We start from the raw sequence: 9,203 nt of genomic DNA on the forward strand, positions 1-9,203 counted from the left end.
TGTTCTGTGTTTTCTTTTTATTTTTAAGCGATATATTTTAATATTGCACGGAATCATTTGATTGGTGCGTCCAAAAGTATTAAAATCAATAATAAAAACACATGTGGGTGTATTTTCAAACATTTTATATAATTTTTGAATTATTATTGAGGTCTTAAAAATAAAGCTTATATTTGTTAAAATGTGACCTACAGGTCAGATAAGTTCCTCTCTACTAGGATTGTTGTAATATGTTTTAAATATATTTATTATTAAACAAACTTTAAAATTAAAATTTATTATTTATTATCTTCAACCGTTAACCCAATGTAAATAAACAGTGTAACATTATTACACTCCTTTAATGGTCTGACAAGTAACTAAGTACATACCAATATGTGAGTGATGTTTTTACAATGCATGCACAAGAGAGTGATAATGCACTTAATAATTGTCACCTTAAGATATGAAAGGAGAATGAAACCAACAGTTAACAACCATTCAATCGAGTAACCGCAAGCCCGCCCTCGTCTCTGGAACTGATCACTTAAGTGGCGAGGGATGATTGTAATTACTCTGGTTACAGCCACAGGTTTATGACAGTTCTGTTAGTTATGGCTTTTTTCGGTGTAACTAAAGTTATTAGCATTATCATACATATGCAAGACTAGCAGTTACCCGCAACTTCTCACGTTGGTTTTCACGCCACTACCAAGAAAAATATGTTTAAAATTTAATACATATGGCTATTGTAATGTTACTACTCCAGTCTTAGTATTTTTTGGTCGATAGTTGTTTTTGCCCTTATTTCTAAAAAGGAAAATGGAAATACATACATAGCTCTGAGAAGCTTAATTCTTTCAAAAGAGAACTAAAATAGGTTCCATAACAGTTTTTAAATGTCTAGTAAATGTTAGACCACATTGTCTTTTATATCTGCACTGCTATTAGTTTCCCGCTGTTTTGCACGTAAAAGTTATAAACTTTATGTAAGCGTTACACATCACCATTGATGGTTAGAATGAACTAATTTCTGACACAATTGTTGAGTTTGCCTTTGTGCCACGATCAAGAATTTAAGTCAAAAAGTGCCTATTTATGTACATTGTAGTTTACTCCCGCCATGGTTTTTATCTGATTTTTCCTTGTTTACCGATCGATAAAATATGAGCAATCATGGATCAAAGATGTCATAGAAGACAATTTATAAAATAGATTAGTACTCACCTTATCGCTGAAATTTAAAACTGAACAATTATGTATGGTTTTCCTGTAAACATTTTACTCACTATATAATATGTAACCTTATACGCTTCAAGGCAATGCTTTCTTATGCTCTTCACTTATCTATACTTGACGTCCCTCCTCAGATACCGCCGACAACGTCCATCATATTTAATGTTAATCTACTTGTTATCAAATAGACTTCATTAACTACACTTCAGCAAACGTACCATTCTCCCCCAGCACTTAAGTGTATGCTAAAATACTCTGATGCTTCTGCTCTCCAGTATTCATTACGACATTTTTTCAGAAGCTGCTCTTAGGGGAACCACCGCGTCTTTCCAACGTTCATTTCAGTTCATTCCCTACAAATGTAAACGAAAATCATAAACAACGTTTACACAGAACGTTGATTAAACTTGTCAGGATCATTCAATTAATATTACACCACTTTAAAGACCAACATGGCAGTTTTCGCTAAAAATATAAATTAATATATTTTGCTTATATTATGACTGGTACGTTTACTAAATAAAGAATTATTTGTGTAAGTTTTTGAAATTATTTATAGTTTATTTTAATATACCTGTTGAAAATCACATCTAATGATACAACCTCAATATGCCATTTCGTACAATACCTTAATTTTATCTTATATTTATAAGAATTAAATTAAGATGCCTTCCTGACAAGAATAATATATAAACCCAAAGCATACATGATACCATATAATTAAAAAAATCTTGTACAGGTCTGTGTATGTGCAGGTTATGAATATATCTATAACAAATAGATTTTTTAAATATTTGCAACCTAAAATTTATATACAAAATAAATCGTTAGTTTTGTATTAACTTTACTATCAACGTTAATGTTTCAAGATCCATGTTTTATTATTCTGGAAAATTTTTGAGATTATAAATAAATGTTATAAATAAATGTTTGAAATTTAATCTGGAATATTAGAAATTAAATAATTATGACTAAAGTCAGGATTTAAAGAATTAAAATCTCCCCTACAACAAACCGTGGACTTTGAAATATTTAGAATATTCTTAGCAGAATTTATTTAATTAAGGCAATACGCATTTATTTTACCATGAAGAGAAAAAAAAACAAAATAATATGTCACAGAAACTTATTTTTGACAACCATTGATCATTTAATTTTAGCAATTTATCAGCTTTGTCTACTTTGTTTATTTAAATAAATGTAACTTCATAATTTTTTACAACATTTGTTTGAGTTTTTTAATATTTGTTTCACTTTATGAAAAACTGACAATCGTCGAAAAGTTAATCTCCATCCGAAAATTAAGTCGTTGGCACTGAAATTAATTGTAGAGTTGAGATGTACGTAGACGACGTAATAAGTTGAATAAAGTTTCGAATTTGTTTGTATTCCTAGGATCCTAAACTATAATTTCAATTCAGTAATTAAATTGAAGAATAAACGCAAAAATCAGATACAACATCTTAAAATCTTATGCAAAGAGTTATACAAATTATAAATTTGACGTGTATACAGTGGATTGCAACAAAGATGCTCAGACGAAGATATTATAACGAAAAATGATGGAACCCTAAACGATAAACGGAAGGAAGAGTATTCGCTCTCACCACCACCTCTAATAGCCAACCTCCGCCTTCTCACTGATACCATCGACGCTTTCTGGCTCTATGATACCATTTTCTCTTTCATTTGGGCTGTATATCACTCATATTATAAACAGGTTTTAATATGATGAATTTTATAATAGTCCAAACATAAAAAATTATGCATGATGCCTTTTCTTATTTATAACTGTTTTTTGACATTCTTTTAAATTCAATGGTGAAACGAATTATAAACACAACGTATGTTCAGTATTTATACGTTAACGTTTGTAAAGCCATTTAATTATTGGCAATCGCTCTGTCATTGATCTTGATTATTTGTAATCGATAAATTTCAGATTTTTTTGCGTTCGTTGAAAAGCAAACTAAAATTTGCAGCTATTACTGTGGTTAGGTTAGTAATTTTAATAAGTTGGTAAGAAAATTAATAAATTAATATTGGGTATAATTGTAACAATGTACTAAAAAAAAACAAATATATAAATATTTTTTAATAATTCGGTTAATTACAAAATTGTTTGTTTATATTTTAACGTATATTACGAGCATGGTAATAATTGTTTCTCGAAGTGTGTTTTATACTGTAACGTAACAATTTAAATTATAGTAAAAGTAATTGTATACTACACTTAACAAATTTAGCACTTTTTATTAAAAACAATGTTATAATTTTTTAGTGTATCATATTATTTAAAAGAACTCAATAGAATGCGATTGAGATTAACGGTAATCTTCATAATTCATAAAATAATTGATATTATACATGTTGAATTTTAAACATATTAAATATTTTGAAAAAACTGCTAGAGCCTTATTGTTCATACTGACGTGATGTGATGAGGTGTAGGGAATTATTTCAGTTACTCGTGCTATTAAAGTTTTAAAAGTGGTTTTCTAATTGTTAATAGTTTTGGTTAACGTCTGTTCTGTAATATTTTAAATATCAGAGTAAAACTGTTTGATTTTTATATCCTATAGTTAATATAATAGATAATAGAAGTATAGTTTTCAAGGCGTTATGTAAATACTCTACACTAATAATACAAACTTTACAAGTAGAGAATTTACAAAAAAATTTCAGATTTGAGATTTTATACTTTATAATAAAAAAGCTTAATTCTTCTTCTTAAATCTTCTTTGGATCTATTTCCGAGCTTTAACTTTGTAAATAATCTGAAGAAATTTAAACTCTCAGAAGGGTCCCCAAAAGAGATTTCACAGAAGGAAAACACTTAGTAGAATTAATAATGAAGAAAGCTTTTTTGGCATAAAATGCTGCCAGATTTTCCAATAACCTAGCAGTAATTTATGAACAAATATTTTTGTTAGTTTCAATTCTAACCTATACCTTTTTGGGTACATCTGTATATTATTTATTTTAAAATTTATATATTTGTAGTACATAAATATACTGCACGGTGAATGAGTGGTACTCAGCCTCAATTTACCTCTTTAAATTAAAATTATTTGTTAACGGGTTCTTTCCTTACCTTTTATAACAAAACCTTGAAGTAATTGCAATTCCTTATGTTTTTGTAACGAAATTGATTAATATTTTTTTCTTTTCTATAATATTCTAAAATTACGAAAGAAAGAAAGGTGGAAAGTCACTAGTAAATTGCCATCACGAGTTCAATGTACAACCTCAATTTAAAAGAACGCTCGCGTTAAAAAAAAACTCGCACACACAAAAAAGGAAAGCACTCTACAACATCTGTTTTTCAAATGAATTAGATACATAACAGTTATATAATAGAATTAAAAAAATTCAATATTAGCACTGAACGTTTGATATACTATTGAAAAAAAAAAATTATTTTTGTAAGGTAAATTTTAAGATACGCAATTTTATTTTTAAGCTGTATTATTCTTTTTAAAATCTAGTTTATTGTGTCTCTAGATAAGTATCTATTAATTATATTTATTGCAAAACCTGATGTTAGAAGAGTTATTAATTTTCAAAGAGGACAGTTAATTCACTAGGTATCCAACAAAATTCAAATAAACTTGAAAGCCAAAGAAAGAGCCTGATCAACTGTTACATACAGTATTTATGCCTTACACAGCCTTTCCGGATATTTCCCCCACAAGACATATGAATAGTATATTTTAGCTAGGACATCCTCACGCCTTGGTATTGAGCAGGACTTTGGCGCGTTTTGGCACGTAACGTAAAAAAAATTGATTTTTATAAGATCCGAAGAAGCAGATAGGATCGTAAAATTTTAACTTCAGAGAGTCATGCAAAGATGTGCATTCAGGGAACTTGGATATATAACCTAATGTAAAAGAGTGGTTAATTTTCAAAGAAGACAGTTAATTTTACTAGGTAAATCAACAGGAACAAATAAACTCAAAAACCATAGAAATATCCTGTTTAATTATTATTTGAAGTGTTTTTATCTCACACAGCCTTATCGGATATTTTCCCTCAAGTCATAGGAATAGCATATTTTGGCTAGGACAATCTCCTCACGCCTGGTTATTGAGCATGACTTCTGGGGCGCTTGCACGAAACCTAAAGTAGATATTTTAGGATCCAAAATAATTGTCAAAATTTAATTTAGAGAGTCGTGCAAAAGATGTGCATTTAGGAAGCCTGAATGTACAAGGAGCCTCGTAATACTTGTACATCCCTTCTACTATGTCTACGAACTAGTACCAATTAAATGTATTCGAGAATTGCTGCATTTAAAATATGCCATCCCATATTGGAACGAAGTTTGTTCAGCAGGATATGGAATTATATTAATTAGTCACAAGTCCCTAATTATTTTAAAGCTCCTCTGAACATATGTTTGTGTTTAAATACTATTCACTTCGTGGAAGATTTCTTAAATAATCACTATATATAGAAAATATTTTGAGTTTTGTTCAGAATTCAATTTTTTTGAATAATGCCTTTTGGATTTTCAGGATTGTACAGGACTTGTTATTTAGAGTTTTTGCCATGCAATAATGTATAATATCGTCTACATACAAGAAAGAGTTATTATAATTTGGGGATATTCGGTTACGAAATGTATTTTTCCTTGGGAAAATCCAGTTTAAATACATAGCGATCTAAGCTCTCGCCCAAAAACCAATGTTATCAAAACGAATTTCTCCATATCCAGCACTGAACTCGACATAGTTGCCTACCCAACGGTTTGAAAAATATCTGAAGGGGTTTTTAAAACCCTCAAGCCAATATACCGTGGCTGCAACCAATTTAATTGCAGTAGACATAGTCTTTGTGCTAATAAAACATAACAAAACTTAAAACGTGAGGCTAATATCTTTAGAAACTGACACTTTAAAGCTTCGGTTTATCTGAGTGGTGAAACAAGACGAATTTATACTAACATTATAATTTGTTGTGATGATTTTATAGTACACAATCAGTTATCCCAAATTAGCATCTCTTTTTAGAGAGACATTTAATATTTTAACATTCAATAAGTCATATGAGTATCATTTAAATCTGAGGAAAGGAAAATGCAGAACATATTTCAATACCAAAGCCGATTTCCTCATGCAACATTTTCCGAGCTCTTCAATATTTTTCTTGTCGTCTTAGTATATAGTGTAAGAATCTCATATAAAATTTCCTTCTTCTTTTTTTAAAATAAATAATATATAGCGATGTTATATTTCTAGGAGGCTACATTTAAAAATAACGAATTTTATTCATACACGCATAAAATTGAACAACTTTCGTGAAATTAATTTTATTGAACTAAGCGAAAATGTCATGTTAAAGGAAATTTAAAATATTTCTGAATATAAAGAATGAAACAAAATATTTTCCCGTGTACTTTCCACAGATAAGATTTGTGTACAGTTTTATCATTTTGAATTTCACAGTAGTTTTATCGAATGTTCTAATGAATAATTTGATAAGCAGGTATAACAGATGAAATGCGAAGGATTAACTAGAACTCGTGATGCACGTAAGGATCTAGATTGGAACTCTACAGGGCGAAGAAAGAAATAATGCCATCCTGTTTGTCACTAAACAAACATTGCAAGTTTAAGTGTAATTTTTTGCAATTAGTATTAGTCAAAAACTTACAATTCTACTCTAAACATTGATATAGAAGACTGAGAGATTGGACGAAGTTCTGATATCCAATACCCAGCATTTTTTGCAGTGCTTTTAAATTACGTATTAAAAAAGACCGTTTGTGACTGTGATATGTAATCCGTTTTATAGTACTGAGAGAATGTGTACCTACTAAAAAATTTCAATTTAAAAAAATGTTTGTAACAAACTCTTTCTTAGATTCGTAATCCTACCAAAAACATCTTATCTCATGATATCTTTGTTCTTTCAGAAAAATTACTAGATTATTACTTGCAAAATTTCAATTGACTTAGTTTATGACAAGTTTATCCTCGTAGTTCATAATTAATTACAATAATAATAATAATGATTCCTTATTTACCAAAATTAATGTTATAAATCTATTTACATAGTATGAATTACATTATTGCATTTAATTTTATAAATAATTAATCGGTTCCCCTAGGCTTAGACCGTTTGGAGTTACCTTCATAATATTAATCCTAAAGAGGAAAGTGATGCCAACTCTCATGTAATCTAGAATCTTGTTGAAATTGTATACATTGTATAAGTTTTGGTAATATGATATTTAGTTATTTCTAACAATTCTCTAAAATTCCGTCACCAATCGAACACTTTCATAACGATAATTTAGTTTTTTCCTCACACTTTTCATCCTGAGTTTAAATCTGGTGATAATTTAATTATGTTTTTCATTGAGAAGTATCACTGCCTTTTTAGCTGTCCTACAAGTTCATTAATCTGTGATAAGGCTATAAAAGAGGCAATCGTGCCTATATATATGATGGTTGACAGTAGAATGAGACGATTCTGATCTCAAGAAAACTGCAGACATGTCTTAAAATTTATGTTTTAACCGACTATAGAAAAACATATGCAATGCCATTTTTTCCCTTCCTTAAAATCTCTTCATTCAGTATTAATCTATTAACGACTCTTTTTCCCCACGTAAATCAACCTCCACGGCCCATGATCTATACAAGGCCTAATAAAGATATTGGAATTTCGCCACCTACTGTAACTACTTCTTGACTATCATATTGATTAGCTGTATCAACCAGTAACGAGAGAATGTTGGTTTTGGTCGTGTAGACATTGAAATTATAAAAGTTTTGTAGAAATTTTCACCTGGGCTTATGAATAAAAATTACAGGTTTCAGTCAAATACTTCAAATTAGCACATTTTGAATACAAACTGATTTGTATTATTCTTGGTTTTCGTTACTGATATGTGAGTTTATTATGATTATTAAAGAAGGTGACTGCAGTAAATTTAACCGCATATGCAGTAAAATAAAATTTATTAACGAATAGTTTCAACAATATTAAATGATATTGAATTTTTTATAAAATGTATATGTAATTTCAAAAATGTAATTGTGATATCAATATTTTTACGCAATGTTTACCTAAAAATTTCAATGATCTATCTCCTGAATTTAAAATATCTATACGAACTATACGTGGAAACCTCGTACTAGATTACTCGTGCATGCATCTCACTGCAGCCATTAGCTGCTAATTGATATAAAGGTTTGTATCCTGGTATAGAGACAGATGAGAGTTGTTTTATGTTGGCGAGGGGTTACGAACTGTTTAAGTATGTTCATTCTTCTAAGTTCCATTAGTTTATTTGTTGTGTTTTCTGAAAATATTATAATATATAATAACACAAGAAAAGATGTAGTCATTCAAAATTAACATAAAAGTTCGTTTACTAGTATTGTCACCAAATAAATAAAGTACAATTATGTACCTCTTATTATTGATTATATGTAAAATGTGTACAATTTCCTTTAACATCATTTTTTGCCTCCATATTTAGTTATACTGAATACATACGGTTACAATATACTTGTTTGATCGCCAAACTTCTTTCCGTGTAAGTTCATACACATAGCAACAGTTATAATGTGTTTATTTGTATATGTGTGTGTTTATTTTTTTTAGAGAAGATTTTAAGTATATCAACACGATATCAAAGGATCTGAAGAAGGGATGCCAAATCGTAAAAAATCAAATAATCTAGTATTACATGAAAAGAAATTTGATGACTAGATAATTATTCAATTTACTTTACGTCACATATCCGCTTGCCACGAGAAAAAAGTACTTTAGTATATATATATATAATGTATATAATCGTTCTACTTTATCAATTTTATCATAAAAATATGTTTTATTTTTAACAAAATTGAAAGAAGATTAAGTATGAGCTTCTTAAACAGGATACTAAGAAGACAACAAAAGGACTGAACAGCTCTCGGTCTCGGAAACTGAAACAAAGAGAAATGGGCTTTGGTATTGAAATGTGTTCT

Source organism: Homalodisca vitripennis, chromosome 6 (genome assembly GCF_021130785.1).
Source record: "Homalodisca vitripennis isolate AUS2020 chromosome 6, UT_GWSS_2.1, whole genome shotgun sequence".
Taxonomy (NCBI): Eukaryota; Metazoa; Arthropoda; class Insecta; order Hemiptera; family Cicadellidae; genus Homalodisca; species Homalodisca vitripennis.